This window comes from Cyprinus carpio, chromosome A4 (genome assembly GCF_018340385.1).
Source record: "Cyprinus carpio isolate SPL01 chromosome A4, ASM1834038v1, whole genome shotgun sequence".
Taxonomy (NCBI): Eukaryota; Metazoa; Chordata; class Actinopteri; order Cypriniformes; family Cyprinidae; genus Cyprinus; species Cyprinus carpio.
The window spans coordinates 24117297-24137652 of record NC_056575.1 but is presented as its reverse complement, the minus strand read 5'-3'; the positions used below and the strand labels follow the sequence as shown (position 1 = coordinate 24137652).

Below are 20356 nucleotides of genomic sequence, written 5' to 3'. Positions count from 1 at the left end.
GTACTCTTTAGCGGGTATGTATCTTTGAAATTGGGGTGGATTGTGTTGTGGTGCCTCTCCACGTTACCCCTTTTTGCTAGCGCAACAGCCTGGTGACAAATTAGGCGAATTGTTTTGTCCTTAACTATGGTGAATAGAAAATCATGTTCCCATTCTACATGAAAATGATACGTTTTTTGCTTTTTCCATTGTGCCGGTTGTGCCTTAGCCATCGTTTCGTTAGCTTGCTTGCGTATCGTTAGCTTGAAGTGAGCGTAGTATTGTGAAGCGCACGGCAAAAATGACGTCAATGTAACAGCACGTGCGCCTCCGCATCCGAAGATGCACGACTTTGAGCCGAATCTGCCCGAGCAGACAGATATTAGTACATCTCATCACACCGGCACCCAGTTTGGTCTGGTTTTCAGTCTAAAACTGTTGCGTCAAGTATAAATGCCTCGTCTGTTTGGGGAGGTGCGCGCGCAGTCAGCGGAGGCTCGCGCTGCGGTGCCAGGCGAAAGTATAAAGAAAGCAGTTGTTTTACAGACATTATATGTAAACTATAGGCTATTTGATTGGACAGATATACCCCTCTCCCTCCCCTAGACACCATTTACTACACACAATAGGCTCACACATGGTGCATTTTAAATTAATAAATAATAATGAATAAAAATATTGTTTTTTTTTCTCTCTGATTTTGAAAACTCTTCGCGATTGACTTAAAATGCTTCCAAGATCAACTTGTCGACCACGATCGACGGGTTGGTGACTCCGGATCTGCATGCTTCTGACTTCCATTTTTCCGCGCTTACACTTTTGGCATGTTGTTTTCGCCAAAAGATGGTCAAAAGCACTGCAAGCCTGTGAACAGTGATTTGCAAGCGAAAACAACAGTTTAAAGAACTGCAAAACGGATTGACTGCATAGAACTAATCTGTATATGTACAAAAACAAACTGTTGCAAATGTCTAAATGACTCGTTATGTATGCAGGGCAAAAAGTTCCCGAAATAATCTGATATGTACAGCTCCATCTTTCTTTTCTCTGCACTTACAATTTTGGCACGATTCTCTCACTGACTGAGTTTTGCAAGCGTAAGGGGAAGGGTGGGTCCACCTTCTTCTTGTAGCCAATCAAATTAGCCTCTCACTGACTCTCCATTTACTCTTATCTGATTGGTTCAATAAACACATCATACGCCAAGACATTTATCTTCATTTAATTCAGGATCGTTCTTGCCACTGGAATGGTACTTTTAACTTGCAAATACAGTAAAAAAAAAATTATTAAAAAATTACTTAATTAAAACATGTTCCTTTGATAAGCTGTGTTCCTTTAGGCTAAACTCTTATGTGTTCATACTGAATTGCGAACCGGTGTTAACATTATTTGCTTTGGTTTGGCTTTACTTTGAAATGTCATAATCTGCTTACACCACTGAGCTGATGTTAAACTTTATAATCAAAATGATGTTATGTGACAATGCTCAACACTATGGTATCAGAGTGCTACACTTTGTAAAACCTTTTTCTATGCCAAAAAAAGCTACTTAAATATGAATTTGTACATTTTTCATGTCATTTTCATTTCAATCATTTCATTTCATGTATCTATTTATGGTATTTAACACTCAATTGTATATTTTGATATTTCAGTATTGATTTCGATTACTTTTATGTGACTGATCAAGCTATTACACGAAGCAAGAATGAGTAACAAAATGCTTTCTTTGTGTCCAGATTTGACTAATGCAAAAACTTGGATAAATATGTATTTAATAATGTCTAAATATATATCCAAATTCAAGTAGCTAATTTTGTGGGAAGCCAAAGTTCCCAGCTACTATAGGGAACATACAGCCATGTTTATATGTTTATATAGAGAGAGCTAAACACCCATCAAGTGGTTACATGATAGTATTACAGATGGTAAATGGTGAATAAGTTAGAGATGAATATCTTGATAAATATTCTAGTAATATTTTGTAAAATTCCCTTAAATTACAACGTTAAATAAAAAAAATATATATATTACTGTTGGTTCAATTATTATTGAACCAAATTTGTGTTAAGGAAAATGGATCAGTAGACAGGTGAAATTATGCATGTACAGGTGCATCTCAATAAATTAGAATGTCATGGAAAAGTTCATTTCAGTAATTCAACTCAAATTGTGAAACTTGTGTATTAAATAAATTGAATGAAACAGACTGAAGTAGTTTAAGTCTTTGTTTCTTTTAATTGTGATGATTTTGGCTCACATTTAACAAAAAACCCACCAATCTCAACAAATTAGAATACTTCATAAGACCAATAAAAAACATTTTTAATGAACTGTTGGCCTTCTGAAAAGTATGTTCATTTATTGTACATGTACTCAATACTTGGTAGGGGCTTCGGCATGGCATGGAGGTGATCAGTTTGTGGCACTGCTGAGGTGGTATGGAATCCCAGGTTTCTTTGACAGTGGCCTTCAGCTCATCTGCATTTTTTGGTCGCTTGTTTCTCATTTTCCTCTTGACAATACCCCATAGATTCTCTTGGTCATTTAACCAACTTTTGGTGCTTTTGGCAGTGTGGGCAAGTGCCAAATCCTGCTGGAAAATGAAATCAGCATCTTCAAAAAGCTGGTCAGCAGAAGGAAGCATGAAGTGCTCCAAAACTTCTTGGTAAACGAGTGCAGTGACTTTGGTTTTCAAAAAACACAATGGACCAATACCAGCAGATGGCATTGCACCCCAAATCATCACAGACTGTGGAAACTTAACAATGGACTTCAAGCAACTTGGGCTATGAGCTTCTCCACCCTTCCTCCAGACTCTAGGACCTTGGTTTCCAAATGAAATACAAAACTTGCTCTCATCTGAAAAGAGGACTTTGGACCACTGGGCAACAGTCCAGTTCTTCTTCTCCTTAGCCCAGGTAACACACTTTTTCCTTTCACTCAACTTTCTGTTAACATGCTTGGATACAGCACTGTCACAGTTGGTAAACCGTGGTCTCGGGTTTGCACTATGTGGGTGGAGTTTGTTTGTGTCGCTCGTCAGCACTGATTGTTTCATGTGGGCATCTCCGTTGATTGTTCATCTGCACCAGCTGTTACTCATTACTCGATCCCTACTTATTGCCCTGTCTTTCGTCTTGTGTCGTATAGATTTTAAAATCTTGCTTATTACTTATAAAGCCCTGAATGGTTTAGCACCTCAGTATTTGAACAAGCTTTTGTTACATTATAGTCCTCCACGTCCGCTCCATTCTCAAAACTCTGGCAATTTGATAATACCTAGAATATCAAAGTCAACTGCGGGCGGCAGATCCTTCTCCTATTTAGCGCCCAAACTCTGGAATAACCTACCTAACATTGTTCGGGAGGCAGACACACTCTTGCAGTTTAAATCTAGATTAAAGACCCATCTCTTTAACCTGGCTTACACATAACATACTAATACAGTTCTAATATCCAAATCCGTTAAAGGATTTTTAGGCTGCATTCATTAGCTAAACCGGAACCGGGAACACTTCCCATAACACCCGATGTACTTGCTACATCGTTAGAAGAATGGCATCTACGCTCATATTAGTCTGTTTCTCTCTTATTCCGAGGTCACCGTAGCCACCAGATCCAGTCTGTATCCAAGTCAGAGGGTCACTGCAGTCACCCGGATCCAATCTGTATCCAGCCCAGATGGTGGATCAGCACCTAGAAAGGACCTCTACAGCCCTGAAAGACAGCGGAGACCAGGACAACTAGAGCCCAGGAGACAGATCACCTGTAAAGACCTTGTCTCAGACGACCACCGGGACAATACCACAGGAAACAGATGATTCTTCTGCACAATCTGACTTTGCTGCAGCCTGGAATTGAACTGCTGGTTTCGTCTGGCCAGAGGAGAACTGGCCCCCCAACTGAGACTGGTTTCTCCCAAGGTTTTTTTCTCCAATTCTGTCACTGATGGAGTTTTGGTTCCTTGCCGCTGTCGCCTCTGGCTTGCTTAGTTGGGGACACTTCATCTACAGCGATATCGTTGACTTGATTGCAAATTATTGCATAGATACTATTTAAACTGAACTGAGCTGCATGATGACATCACTGAATTCAATGATGAACTGCCTTTAACTGTCATTTTGCATTACTGACACACTGTTTTCCTAATTAATGTTGTTCAGTTGCTTTGACGCAATCTTTTTTGTTTAAAGCGCTATATAAATAAAAATGACTTGACTTGACTTGACTTGTGTTTGTCAGAGCGTTGTATGAAGTCTCCCGTTCATTTACCTGGTTTCTCGTTCCTGTTCTCTGTGCTTTCATCATCGCTGTTTGTCTGACCCTGGAACCCCGTCCACTCTTCACCACCGGATGCAACAACTCACCACCACGGACTACTCATCTCAGGCCTGTGTCACGCTCTCCTGCTGCCTCACCTCACTGCCATTTCCTGGATCACCGTCAGTCATCGCCGCGACCATCTGTTGTTCCACCTGGACTTATTTGTATTTCTGACTTTAATAAACATTCTGATTTCACTCTTGCACTTGCTTCCTCAACCTTTGTTGCTGTTACAGAATGCTCTGACCAACATGGAAGCAGCAAGTTCCATGTCACTCTCTGAATTCATCCACCACAGCGTCAACTGCATGGATCAGCAGCAGAAGAGCACCGTCAACACCGGACGCGCTGTCCAAGCGCTGGTGACACAGGTGTCCGAGCTCACCCAGCAAATCCAAAAGCTGACGACTCCTGCTGTGCCACCCACACCGTCGGTTCGCCGGGCTATCCCCGAACCCAGCTACCAACCCGAGCCACGCCTACCAGTTCCCGAGAGCTACTCCGGTGAGCCCAACTACTGCAGAACATTCTTAACAAAGTGTTCCATGCATTTCTCCCTGCAGCCTCGAACCTTTGAGACCGAGGAGTCCAAGGTGGCATTTGTGCTGACTCTGCTTTCCGGGAAGGCTGCCCTGTGGGGAACGGCGGTGTGGGAGAACCGAGATCCATGCTGCGCCTCGTTCCACTCCCTCTCCGAGGAGATGCGGAGAGTTTTCGACCGGGCTGTGGCCGGCAGGGAAGCGGCCCACGAGCTGGCGGAGCTCAAGCAGGGGAATCTCTCCGTGGCAGATTACTCCATTTGTTTTCGCACCTTGGCGGCCGCGTGCAAGTGGAACGAGGAGGCGCACTGGGATATGTTCCTGCATGGGTTGGCCGACCGTGTTCACAAGGAGATCTACCTCCTCGAGTTGCCAACCAGTCTCAATGGTCATCGACTTGGTGCTCCGCGTGGATGCTTGCATCGAGTGCCTGGGGGCGCACGCCTGTCCTACACGTCTCCCCGGCAACCTTGAGAGTGGCAACTCGAGTAGAGAGAACACGGCCGGTCCTGTCTTCGACCACGAACCCATGCAGGTGGGTAGAGCTCGACTGACCCGGGAGGAGAGAGATAGGCGGAGGTCCCGAGGACTTTGCCTGTATTGTGGCGGCTCTGGACATTTTCTACTCTCCTGCCAAGTAAAAGAGCCAGCCCGGTAGTAAATTTGAACATCATCCTCAACATCATCCACTCTCCTTCCGGTGAAACTGAGATGGGCCTGTGATAGATTGGCCAAGTCCAAATTCCCGTAAGGCCCTACAGTGGTTTCTGGGGTTCGCCAATTTTTATCTGCGTTTTATTCGCAATTTCAACTAGTCTCACCTCTGACTGCCTTGACCTCCCCCAGAACTACGTTCAGGTGGTCAAATACAGCTGAAACTGTATTCTCCAACCTCAAGAGCCGCTTCGTTTTGGCTCCCATCTTAGTCGCCCCTGATCCCACATGTCAGTTCGTGGTGGAGGTCGATGCATCATAGGTTGGAGTAGGTGCAGTTCTTTCCCAACGCGCTGCCTCAGACAACAAGATGCATCCTTGCGCGTTTTTCTCCCATCGTTTATCTCCTGCCGAACGTAATTATGACATTGGTAACAGAGAGTTGTTGGCCGTCAAATTAGCATTGGAGGAATGGCGTCATTGGTTGGAGGGGTTGGGGGTACCTTTCATCGTCTGGACCGATCATAAGAATTAAGAGTATATTAGAACTGCCAAAAGACTCAACTTCAGGCAGGCTTGGTGGGCACTGTTTTTTTTTGGTCGTTTTGATTTTTCTCTATTGTATCGCCCAGGTTCCAAAAACGTCAAACCCGATTCTTTGTCACGTATTTTTGATCCATCCGAACGCCCGGTGACTCCCGAGTGTATTTTACCTGAGAACATAGTCATCTCATCACTCATATGTGAGGTCAAATCGAAGGTCAAGACGGCCTTAGAAGGGGTAACGCCTCCGCCCGGGTGTCCACCGAACCGATTGTTTGTTCCGGAGGAGTTACGGTCCGACTTGATTCAATGGGGTCACTGCTTAAATGTCGCTTGTCATCCAGGAATAAGCCGCACTACATGCTTGGTAAAGCAACGATTCTGGTGGCCACTTATGGCTCGCAACATTCACGATTTTGTGTGGGCCTGCTCCATTTGCGCCAGTGGTAAGACGTCTAACCGACCTCCGGATGGGTTTCTTCAACCGCTGTCTGTCCCTTCGAGACCCTGGTCCCACATCGCTCTAGATTTTGTTACCGCCCTCCCGCCCTCTAATGGCATGACAGTCGTTTTGACCGTAGTGGACCGATTCTCGAAGGCGGCACATTTCATTCCCTTGCCCAAATTACCTTCAGCCAAGGAGACAGTGGTCACTGTGATTGATCACGTCTTTTGGTTACATGGCCTCCCGGTAGACGTGGTTTCTGACAGGGGATCCCAATTTGTGTCCAAATTTTGGAGGGAGTTTTGTAAATTGTTGGGAGCGACGGTTAGTCTGTCTTCGGGTTACCATCCGCAGAGCAGGTCAGTCTGAGCGGGCCAACGAGGATTTGTAGAGAACGTTGCGATGTTTGGTCTCCAAGAATCCTTCTTCCTGGAGTCAGCAACTCTCTATGGTTGAGTAACTCACTACCAGTGTCATCCACGGGCCTCTCTCTGTTTGAATGTAGTTTAGGTTACCAGCCACCTATTTTTCCTAGTCTGGAATCTGAAGTTACGGTCCCCTCCGCTCACGCATTTGTCCAGAGGTGCCACGGCACCAAGGCCAAAGCCAATCGCCACCGGTCTAAGCCTCCCGTATACGTTGTGGGTCAAAAAGTGTGGCTTTCTACTAATAACATTCCTCTCCGTTCCATTTCTAATAAGTTAGCTCCCAAATTTATTGGCCCGTTCCCTGTCACCAAGATCATTAGTCCGGTGACAGTCCGCCTCAAACTACCTCAGGCGTACAGGAGGATTCATCCCGCCTTACATGTGTCCAAAATTAAACCTGTGTTTTATTCACGAATTGACGTTTGTCAGAGCGTTGTATGAAGTCTTCCGTTCGTTTGCCTGGTTTCTCGTTCCTGTTCTCTGTGCTTTCATCATTGCTGTTTGTCTGACCCTGGAACCCCGTCAACTCACCACCACGGACTGCTCATCTCAGGCCTGTGTCATGCTCTCCTGCTGCCTCACCTCACTGCCACTTCCTGGATCACCGTCAGTCATCACCGCGACCATCTGTTGTTCCACCTGGACTTATTTGTATTTCTGACTTTAATAAACATTCTGATTTCACTCTTGCACTTGCTTCCTCACCCTTTGTTACCGTTACAAGCACTCTGTGAACAACCAGCTTCTTTGGCAATGAATGTTTGTGGCTTACCCTCCTTGTGAAGGGTGTCAATGATTCTGGACAACTGTCAGATCAGCAGTCTTCCCCATGATTGTGTAGCCTAGTGAACCAAACCGAGAGACCATTTTGAAGGCTCAGGAAACCTTTGCAGGTGTTTTGAGTTGATTGGCTGATTGGCTGATTGGCATGTCACCATATTATAATTTGTTGAGATGGTGGGTTTTTGTTAAATGTGAGCCAAAATCAATTAAAAGAGCCAAAGACTTAAACTATTCAGTCTGTGTGCATTGAATTTATTTAATACACGAGTTTCACAATTTGAGTTGAATTACTGAAATAAATGAACTTTGCCATGACATTCTAATTTATTGAAATGCACCTTTATTAGGCTAGTGCTGATACTAGACTAGACTGCCTTTAACTGTCATTTTGCATTATTGACACACTGCTTTCCTAATTGTTGTTCAGTTGCTTTGACGCAATCTTTTTTGTTTAAAGCGCTATATAAATAAAGATGACTTGACTTGACTTGACTTGACTAGACCTTCTTTAAGTATCATCAAAATTAAAATATTATATTACAATAAATTAATATATCATATAGCCTGTTGAGGAGGAGAAGGAACCTACACAGCTCGAAATTCAGTATGAACACATAGCCTAATGGTACACAACTTATAAAATATCATGTTTTAATTAAGTTGTTTTTTTGTTTTGTTTTCACTGTATGTGGAAGTTAAAAGTACCATTCCCATAGCAAGAACGATACTGCATTTAATGAAGTTAAATGTCTTGGAATATGATGTGTTTATTGAACCAATCAGATAAGAAAAATGGAGAGTCAGCGAGAGGCTCATTTGATTGGCTACAAGAAGAAGGTTGAAAAGAAAGACTGAGCTGTATATATCGGATTATTTCGGGAACTTTTTGCCCTGCATACACAACGAGTCATTTAGACATTTCCAACAGTTTGTTTTTGCACACATACAGATTGGTTCTATGCAGTCAATCCATTTTGCAGTTCTTTAAACTGTTGTTTTCGCTTGCAAATCACTGTTCACAGGCTTGCAGTGCTTTTGACCGTCTTTTGGCGAAAACAACGTGCCAAAAATGTAAGCGCGGAAAAATGGAAGTCAGAAGCATGCAGGTCATACTTATTTTGTGTTAGCATGAAGCTGCAGTTTCCCAATACATGAATTACACTTACAAATAACAGTAAAATGCTGCAAATATTTTTTTCTAGTGCTTGAGACATGTTTTACACCTTTACAAAGTGTGACGGGACGAGCCAACGACAGACACAGTGGGCGTGGCGTCAGGCCTCGGAGAGGTTTTTATTTAACAGAAAAAACCAAAACAAGGGGGAATAAAGTGTCCAAAAGGGGAAGAGTGTCCAAAACAACAGGGAATCTGGTGTCCTCGTCGTGCTGCGGGGTTCGTGGGGGTCTGGCAGTGTTCATGGAGGAAGGGTCCAGGTAAGGGGCGGAGTCCGGCGGCCGCACGCGCTCCCCTCTTCGGTCCGGGGCGCGAGGGGGCGGCGGCTTCTTCTAGCGGTTTCATCCTCCTCGCTGGCCGCGGCGCTTGCAGGGGATGGACGGCCCGGCATCCTGGCCCGACGGCCGTGTAGACGGGTGCGGTTCTCGACCGGACCGCGGGTCCGGCAGCTCACGTCTCTGGTGGCGCGGGGGAGTAGTCCCCTCAACGCACCCTTCCTGGACCCACGAGGACACCAGTGTGCATGCACGGGGAAAGAGACCGGTCTCCCGAGGAGAGGCGCGTTGGGCTTTTAAAACAGCGGCGGTGATGAGGCTCCATTTCCTTCAGGTGTGCCCCATCACACGCCGCCAGCCCTGACTCGTCCAGCGCCCCTCCTCTCTCCCACACCCACTCCTATCGGGAGCCTGGTGAAGGGCGGCGATTTAGGACGGGGTGCCGGTGATTATCATCCACAAATAATACCACTCGCAACAAAAGCTTCTCTTGCACATGCAAATTTAATTTACATTTACAGTCTTATGTACACTTCCACAAATATTACCCTGCGCATGCAAATCTTTATGAAGTCATTTTACCTTCATACAATTTAGTATGCTAGTTGTTGAATGTATTACCGGTTTTATATTTTCATCATTGTCCTTTTTTGTTAAAAGTGTACTATTATGCTCTTTTACATGGTCTAGATTTTGTTTTGGGGGTGTACAAGAACAGGCTCTCATACTAGGTTGTTCGAAAAACATCACGTATTTTACATTAGTACAACACCTCTCTCCCCAGTCTGGCATGAATGGCTGGAATAGCTCCTGCATCGTGGCCTAATGGTTAGAGAGTCGGACTCCCAATCGAAGGGTTGTGAGTTCGAGTCTCGGGCCGGCAGGAATTGTGGGTGGGGGGAGTGAATGTACAGCGCTCTCTCCACCCTCAATACCACGACTTAGGTGCCCTTGAGCAAGGCACTGAACCCCAACTGCTCCCCGGGCGCCGCAGCATAAATGGGCTGCCCACTGCTTCCGGGTGTGTGTTCACAGTGTGTGTGTGTTCACTGCTCTGTGTGTGTGCACTTCGGATGGGTTAAATGCAGAGCACAAATTCTGAGTATGGGTCACCATACTTGGCTGTATGTCACGTCACTTTCAAATGAAGGCCCGCCTTCTGAAATACGAAATGCGCTGTGATTGGTTAGCTGCACCAGTCTGTGTTGTGATTGGTTAGCTGGGCCAGTGTGTGTTGTGATTGACAGCACTTGGTGACTGGTCGGGAAATGTCACGCCCCTTATCATAGCCGCCTGCTGTAAGCTTTAGTGTAAATATTGCATCAAAATCAAATCAATTTGAGTGTGATTTAAACCCGGATGATTTTAACCACTCTAAGCTTAAGTCTGCCTTGGGAAAGCTAGCGTGACTCCGACATATTATGCTCTAGTGCAGCTCAATCAGGTCTCGTCCCATTTGTCGATCTTTGTGATATCACAAATCCCGGAAAATATGCGTTGTCGTTCGTTGTAGTTTTTGAAAAGTGATTTCTGTTAAATAAAATCTCCTTTTGAATTGGACTTTGAGCTTTGTAACTTTGCAGATCTTTTTAATGCTCAAACAGCAACATTACAGACTAACTAAAATTGAAAAAGTGAAAAAGCATAATAGCACCCCTTTAATGTATTTTATTTTGAATCTTATAGTGGGGTTGTGAGTAGGGCTGCGGCAACCAAATAATCAATAATGAAAATAACTGGCAACTAAGTTGATTTTGATTATTTATTTTGGTTATTCATGTGCTGTGCATGCAAAATGTCTACCAGTCCTATCCCTTTACAGCAGTATATTCTATGGACAAAACCCATTTAAAATATAGCAGAAGACACAAGCTGAGCTGCACCAGGAAAAGAGCTTGACTCATGTTAACCAAAACATGAGAATGCTTTATATCATGTGCTTCATACAAACTAGTAAGCATATAGTTTAATGTGCCTGTCAGACATTCTGGCAGATGTGTGTGCGGTTTAATATGTTTGGAGACATACATTTTCTTCAATTTAGTTTAGTTTAGTTTTATTTTAAAATTTGACAAGGAAGGTTATTGTAGCACAAAAAAAGAACAGTTACTTTTTCTCTTAGCAGCACAACCTAACATATTCAAAATCATAAATAGGTCATTTATAAAGCAATTTAAAAACACAGGAATAAAACAAAATTCCCTACGTCTGCAAGATGTCTGTTAAAGATCACTTCATCTGGAAAGCATTTGCTGTGTACAAACATCTGATAGACACCTTCAGATTTCAGATGTCAGTTCTACATACATTCTTAATCATAAACATCTTAAAGACATCTTCTAAACATCTATTTGACATCTGATAGGAGACATATTGTAGATGACCATAGCTCTAAAAAAAATATGTCTTGCAGATGTAAATGCAGATGTCAAATAGACGTTTCTGTGATGTATGTGTGCTATCAGGGTACAGTCAACAAGCTGTGAAAAAGCGAAGAATTGTCCTTAAGTATGTTAGTGAAGGTACATATGGTAACCTCATCATACCTTTCGCTCAATGAAGGGAGAGAAGAAGTTGGGATACCTGTTATTCTACAACAACGCTTTTGTACCCTCTTTAACTCATTAGAGCGACCTCTAGGCAGTCCACCCCACAGTGGGCTTGCATACTCAAGAACTTGCCATTTGAAAGTATATTTGCATTAAAACAATGCATGGGAGATCCGCTCTCTTTGCAGCACTAAGATAAATTCTTGGCCGTGACTTTGAAATCATATACTTGATGTGTGCATCCCATGAAAAATCAGATGTTATTTTAACTCAAAGAATTTTAAAAATGGAAACTCTGCTGATTTGATGTCCCAAAATTACTGGAGAAGGAGGAGAGGGCATGCGATCATCTCTCCTAGTACTAAATACCATATCCATGGTCTTAGCTCCACTCATTGCCAATGAGAATTCCTGTCTCCACTCTGCCACTGAGTCCAAAGTCTTTTGGGTTAAGCCAGGTAAGGATCCCATTAGAAGCTCAGTGATTGTTTGATCATCAGCATGTTTCACAGAAATTATAGAAGGAAACAGATGTAAATCCAAGCCGTTTATACAGATGACAAAATGTAAAGGGCATAAAAGGCCTCCCTGGGGAACACCAGCTGGAATTGGATAAGAGTTAGATACACGGGGACCCCACTTCACCATTTGCTTTCTGTTACTCACATAACTCCTTACAATAAGGTCTCCTTACAAGACCAAGGAGCTGGTGGTGGATTTCAGGAGACAGAGCAGAGAACACACACCCATCACCATTGACGAGACACCTGTGGAGCGGGTAACAGCTTTAAGTTTTTTTGGCATTAATATCAGCGAGGATCTCACCTGGTCCACACACACACACACACACACACACACACACACACACACACACACACACACACACACACACACACACACACACACACACACACACACACACACACACACACACACACACACACACACACACACACACACACACACAGTGCTGAAGAAGGCACATCAACGCCTCTTCTTCCTGAGACGGCTGAGGAAGTTTGGAATGAGCCCCAGCATCCTCAGAACATTCTAAACCTGCACTGTAGAGAGCATCCTGATGGGCTGCATCACTGCCTGGTTTGGAAACAGCACCGCTAGCAACCGCAAAGACCAAAAAAGCCCACCATGAACTGCCCGCCAGGTTGTTGGAGGTGAGCTTCCCTCCCTCCAGGACATCTACATCAGGCGGTGTATAATGAACTATCAGAACGAATACACCCTACAGCACCCTACAGCATACTCCCACAATATGGTATGCCACACACTGCACTTTAACTTCAACAGTTCAGCACTGGACTATACATACACACTGCATTTAATACTATAATCCACCTGCTACCACGGGATACCATCCAATGCACAGCCATGACATTTTGTGTATCAAGTTCATGTATAATCTGTTGCACCTTAGCATATTTTTATGCGTATATATGTCTACATAATGTAGAATGTGTACATACTGTGTACAATGTCTAGTGCTAACTGTATGTATGTAAATATTGCGTATAATGTGTAGTGCTAACTGTAAGTATGTCTAATAGTACACTGTGTGTACTGACCATATGTATGTGCGTATTGCACATTGTCATCTGTTGAAGTCTGTATGGTTATATGTAAATTATTTCTGCAATTTCTGGAGCACGCACCCAAGAATTTCACTCACCAAGTCACGTGCTGTGGTGATGTGACAATAAAAGTGACTTGAATTGACTTGATAAGCCAAAGGGAGCGCTGGACATGCATATCAGCCAGAGCATAAAGTAAAGGACAATGCCCAATTGTGTCAAAAGCTTGAGTAAAATAAACAAAAACAGCGTGAACATCCATTTTGGGATTGTTATCAAGTGCTTCATGCTATAATTGTAGAATCTGAATCAGAGCAGTTTCAGTTGATCAGTTCGCCATAAAGCCATGTTGTGATAGAGCAATCCTGGTGACTGTATCTTCAAAAATGGCATCTCTGAGGATTCCTTCGTACACTTTCCAACACAGCTGATTAATGAAATCGGGCAGTAATGTGCCGGAAAAATTAGATTTTTTTTTTTTTTTGGAATAGCTTTAACCATGGCCTTCTTCCACTGATTTGAAAAAAAAAAGGTTTTTAAAAAAACCAGACATAGATGGCTTTAGTTTATGTTGACATATGTATATTTTCAGGATTATAGCAACGAGCAACGGTCTTTGTATTAGTTAGCTGTGTTTCAGTTCCTACTACAGTTTGACATAAAATTGGACGATTACCGATAAATTGGATGAATAAAGTTTTTCCTCAGCTTTTTTCCAAGTTTTTTTCCGAGATCTGAGACATAAAATTCCATTGAGTTGTAGTATGGACTTACAGTAACTTCAAAGGCCAAGATGAAGCAAATTTTCTCAACCTTCTTAAAAAGGGAAACTTACAAATCCGGCTTGTATCATAGCTGGCAAAGGGAAGAAAGTAACATAACTTACATTATACACATAACTTAAATTTTACAGTTATATCCTTATCACTAAATGGTAGAATATACCGTGAGTATTTCCACTTTGCATAAAGGTTGGACCTGACAACAAGTAAACATCCTTTAGTGAAGCGAGAACCTCACAGACTTAATTGAACGAGCACCAACATGTGCAAGCTTGCCAAACAGGTGGAGCATGTAGACTGCTGCTGGAAGACACGTTGATACGTTCACCATCTTGGAACAGTCAACGTGTCATCGCTGACAGTAAAAATCTATTTTTACTGAGTTTTCCAAGACATCAGAACATTTCACACCCTCTGGTTGTAAAAATTGTTGAGATTGTCGATAAATTTTCACAGGTGAGAATATGTTGGTTTGTGTTTTAGCTTAATATTACAGTATATGGTATGTGTTTACTCAATATTACAGGTTTTTAAACCATAAACTTTTTATGTCATGTTAGCTTATGTCTTGTATTGTGTTAGTTTAGTAAAATTAGCTGCTGAAGTCTATAGATATTTATGCATGCGTATAACAAGTTGCAGAAGCAGTCATCCTACTCTTGAGCGTTCACGGACCAGCTTTGATCGTTCCAACATGGCGGACAGCTTGCGTTTTGAGGCCCATAAAAACAGCTGAAAATGAGACATCTATGTACAGTATATATATATGTATATATATATGTGTATATATATATATATATATATATATATATATTGTGACGAGTCAGCTGCCTCCTCCCTGATTATCATCGGCACCCCGTCCTAAATCACCGCCCTTCAGCAGGCTTCTGACAGGAGTGGGTGTGTGAGAGGAGGGGCACTGAACGAGTCAGGGCTGGCAGCGGTGATGGGGCACACCTGAAGGAAATGGAGCCTCATCACCACCGCTGTTTAAAAGCCCAACGCTCCTCTCCTAGGGAGACCGGTCTCTTCCCCGTGCATGCACACTGGTGTCCTCGTGGGTCCAGGAAGGGTGCGTTGAGGGACTCCCGCACCACCAGAAGACGTGAGCTGCCGGACCCGCGGTCCGGATGAGAACCGCACCCGTTTACACGACCATCAGGCCAGAATGCAAGGCTGTCTATCCCCTGCAAGTGCCGCGGCCAGCGAGAAGGATGCAGCCGCTGGAAGAAGCCGCCGCCCCTCGCACTCTGGACCGAAGAGGGGAGTGCATGCGGCCGCTGGACTCCGCCCCTTACCTGGACCCTTCCCTCCGTGAACACTCCCAGACCCCCACGACCCCACAGCACAACGAGGACACCAGATTCCCTGTTTTGGACACTCTCCCCCTTTGGCCACTTTTATTCCCTCTTTTGGTTTATTTTCTGTTAATAAAAGCCTCTCCAAGGCCTGACGCCACACCCACTGTGTCTGTCGTTTGCTCCTCCCGTCACAGTGGTGGAGAATTCGGACAAGGCGGAGCCTAGACAGCGCAGTTGGGAAACACCTGATGACGTCACTCCCTCTCATTTGCAAAAGTTTGCGTAAACCCGGACTGGGACGGAGGAACGACGGAGACGGCCTCCCAGCCACACAAAGGGGTAAGTGACTTCTCTTTTATGGTTATTTTACCCCGTGGTTGGTTGAGGCTGTCGACTAAAACCCGGTTTCTCTGTCCCTGTTCCGGCGCGCTGCGAGAGGGAGGACTGCCCGGAGAGGAATTCCCGCCCCGCCCACTCCGACCGTTTGGAGTCTGGTTGAGGAAGGTAGCACTCCCATGTGGGTGGCGCCCGGAGGATGGGGATGTCGCTTGGGGGGGGGGATGTGACGAGTCAGCTACCTCCTCCCTGATTATCATCGGCACCCCATCCTAAATTGCCGCCCTTCACCAGGCTCCCGACAGGAGTGGGTGTGTGAGAGGAGGGGCGCTGGACGAGTCAGGGCTCATCACCGCCGCTGTTTAAAAGCCCAACGCGCCTCTCCTCGGGAGACCGGTCTCTTCCCCGTGCATGCACACTGGTGTCCTCATGGGTCCAGAAAGGGTGCGTTGAGGGACTCCCGCGCCACCAGAAGACGTGAGCTGCCGGACCCGCAATCCGGATGAGAACCACACCCATTTACACGGCCATCAGGCCAGAATGCCAGGACGTCTATCCCCTTCAAGTGCCGCGGCCAGCGAGGGGGATGCAGCCGCTGGAAGCAGCCGCAACCCCCCTGTTCGAAGAGGGGAGCGCGTGCGGCCGCCAGACTCCTTAATAAAAGCCTCTCCGAGGCCTGACGCCACGCCCACTGTGTCTGTCGTTTGCTCCTCCCGTCACAATTATATATATATATGTTCACAGCCTCGTGTTTGTAATCATGTTCTTGCAAACTATTCCAACTCAAACTTTCAAGTGAAATGTTTTTTAAATACCAAAAGAGTAAAATGAGTGATAGAGTGAAATGTTTTGAGTAAAAGAGTTGTTGGAAACTTAGTGGTGGTTAGATTCATGCGACCGTAGTGTAGTTCATATTAAGATTGACATCATGTGTAAGAATCATAAACTTTTGTTGGTCACAATGCTTATTTTCTGCAATAGAACAAAATCCTATTGGGTTTTTGATGAGGGAACCAGGGCCTACAAAAAATACACTTTTAGAATTGGAGCCTAGTAATTCAGACTTAAAAACAGTTTTAACAGATTTAAACCCCACCTTTTTAAGGCAGACTTGGGTGCAGTCCGTGGGAGGTTGTTATGCAACAAAGCAAAATTTATAGTCTGCAAATAGAACATGGTCACCTCAAACAGGACGAAAACATTCTGCACATGACATAATACTCACAGAATGGTGGTTTGGTCCAAACTGGGTCGGAACACCTGCGCTGCCCTTTGTGCCCCTCAAAAGAGTTTGATTTTCTTCTTTTCTTATTTTCATGGAAGATATTTATTATTTCTGTAAAAGCAAGCACTGCAGACTGTGAATATACTGAATAAACTGCATAAAAAGGCAGAACAGCACATGCAGCAAACATAAGTCCTTACCCTACATGCTGGTCATGTTTTTGGATCATATAAGGGTACATAGTCTTTGGGGACATAGCATGGGGCACACATGAGGAGGCCGCAGCAGCATTAGCTTGCATGTGTCCTGACGGAAGACCCATCGGTGGGCACTGAATATACTTTGTTACACCATGGATAGGTGCATTATTGGACGTGGTTGCCTGTATGTAACTCTCAGATGTGTTGAGACTGTACTGAGGAAGCAAAGCAGATGAAACTGCTTTGACGTGCTTCCCAAGGGGTCTGCCAACATCATACATGAGACCTCCACCACCACAGCTCTCTTGTTTCCTGTCTTTGAAGGGACAAGATCGAGGGAAGGTGTCTTCTGATAATCTATGCATGTCCTGGTGGCTTTGTTCAGGAGACCATCTTGAATCTGGTGAAAAGACAGAGGGTTTAATGATTATAACAAATACAAGAACTTTGAGGATGGGATTTTAGATCAGAGAAGAAATCACCTGGTATTTGTGGTGGAGAACTACGCTCTGATCCTGAATTTGGTGGTGACACAGGTAACATGCTAAAAAATATGAAAAACCTGCTAAAAAGAACAAATGAACAAACATCTTCTGTGTCATTTTTTAATTTAGAGGAGGTTAAGTGAAATTTATGTTAAAATAGTTTACTTGTAATATTTGAAAGAACTCACAAAGTGGGATCTGTCTCATTGCTCAAATAATGCTCCAGGATACTGGTGTCTACCATGGCACTCTCTAATACACCACTCACATCCTGTCCTGATGGAGAGGGAGGGGGGCCTTTAAAATACTTTCTCTTCCCATTTAAATTTTTCCTCATATGATGAATTTTGTGAAGGAGGTTTGATGAAATTAGACTTTTACTTTTACTTGTATTTTACTCATTGGTTCTATTGCATAAAAGAAGTGGTTTGAGCTATCATTTAATATATTTGATGTTACCAAATTTGCAACATTAAGCGGCATAAATGTGTGATCACATTTAACATGCTCTGCAAAAGTTTCCTGGCATTACTGCTCTTGAGGGTGAAAAACTTCCTCATGCAAATTTTGCTCAATTTCAAGTTGGTCACATGAATTTGCTGTGTTGACCAACAGAAAACTGCTTGTTTTGAAAGTTACTTCTGTACAAGCTTTGCTTCATACATTTCTACTATTATTCTGTTGACAATACAAAAAAAACCTTTTCACATGACAACACACCTACACACACTTTATATATATATAAAAAACTAAAAAGTCTAAAACAACAAAACCCGCATAATACACCAAAAAAAAATGGCTGTGACTGCTTACATTAAAATAAGTTGGATTGGATAGGAACTGAAGTTGTTTTTTTTTTTTCAGCATTGAGATCTTTTTGAACAGTGTTTGGAGTTAGATTTCTAAGGACAAGACATGTAATATCGCAAGTATCTACACCTCTAGACACAATAAATGAGTCCTTCTGGCTTAGACACTTCTGAGAATTTACAATCATCTGCAAACATCTCTCTGTGTTACACATCATCAAATACCTTGACACAACAATAATGCCAAGAAAGTAAAGGGACACAAAGAACCTCCCAAAATACACAAAGGACCTGGTCCAGCTTCCAGAGGCCACCATATCAGATAACCATAGGCAGAGGGTGAACCAACTCCAGGGTAAGGCTAAAAGCAGCCAAATCTATTAACTACAAACATCATAAACCTATCTTTTTAGGCAATAACCAGACATGGGTGTCATGTAGGCTAATAAAATATGTTTAATGGGAATGAATTTGTAGTTAATGTGATTACAATTTAATTAAAACATTAGTAATTGATAATTATATAACGTTTCCTTCCCACGGTTATTCAAACGGCGAATAAACTGTGTACAGAAATGACATTATCACTAACTTTGACCTATCTATGGCACTATCAAAAAAACAAAACGATTGTTATAATCACCGAAGCTGTCTACACTGTGAAATGAATCCCTTACTTACATTGTACGTACATCTGCGCTTTGTTGTTTATTATGAGAGAATTCGCGGAATTCATTCATCGAATGTGCGTGCATTCAACAAAGCTGATAAGTTTCAGCTATGACTCATCTGAACGCCTCTGACTGGCCATTGTATTCCTAAGCTCAACAGAATTGTGTGTGATTGGTTAAAATGTGTAACACTGTATAAACACCTAAAATAAAATATGGTGCAATGAGCAAATCTTAATTTAATGCCGAAGTGGACACTTTCTATTCATTTACACTTTGTTAGCAACAGACATAATAGATTTAATTTGTTTGTGCAGTGGCATTTTTGGCCCAAGACCCCTTGGCCAAGGGGCTAACCCTTCCCCAGCCTTACACATGCTCAGCCTATGCAGATAACTAAAGCATCCACTGACACTTCAAACAAACGTCCCAGGTGATGGACTGAAAAACATATCCACTCTCGAAAAGCCATTCCAGAGGATGAGGTGAATAAACTTGGGGTGCCTCAGCAAGACAAAACAGGCTTTACTTACAATCACCATAATATCACGAAATGGCACCAGACCCTGAAAATGGCATAAAGGAAAGTCTAACGGAAAGCACAGATAACGGTATAAACCCAAACACTCAGTACCAGATTGAGAGAGTTTCATAGCGGACATAAAATCAACACACTGTTCAATAATATAATACAGGACTAAAATTCTAGAATTTTAGAAATTGTATTCTGTATAGACAATAAAAAGCAAGGAGACAGTGAACATATGCATGAATGTATGGCCTTGATCTATTTGCTCTTCTGACTAATTTTATATATCCATTGCCTTGAACTATTGATGGTAAACTGTACCTACATACTGTGTAGATTACAGCCACCTATATTAGATATGCTATAAAGACAATGTAAAACACAACCTTCAAACAATATTAACATTCATAGCTGTTAATCTACATGGTTTGCATGGCATAAAAAATTCATAATAACAAATTCCTGGTTTGTAACCAGATTTCAGTGTTATGTAATTTTGACAGAAACAACGGATGATATTGACATACATGAAACATGAAAAGGTGGTTAAAAATACATACAAAATTCCACTATGGCTATACTCTTGACCTGCAAAAGTAGTTGTTTAACTGAGAACACTGTAAGGTAAATCAAGTGAATGTTGTTTAGGTGTCTTACCATTAAAAAAACTGCTGCAGTGCCTAATTTTCTCCAAGAACATCCACTGGATCAATGCCAGGTTTTCTGAAGTTCAT

The 20356-nt window shown here is 43.1% G+C and overlaps 1 pseudogene; it reads right to left on the bottom strand.

Annotated features, from left to right (window-relative positions):
• LOC109075107 overlaps positions 1–20356 on the bottom strand; it is a 61101-nt pseudogene extending 40745 nt beyond the window's left edge.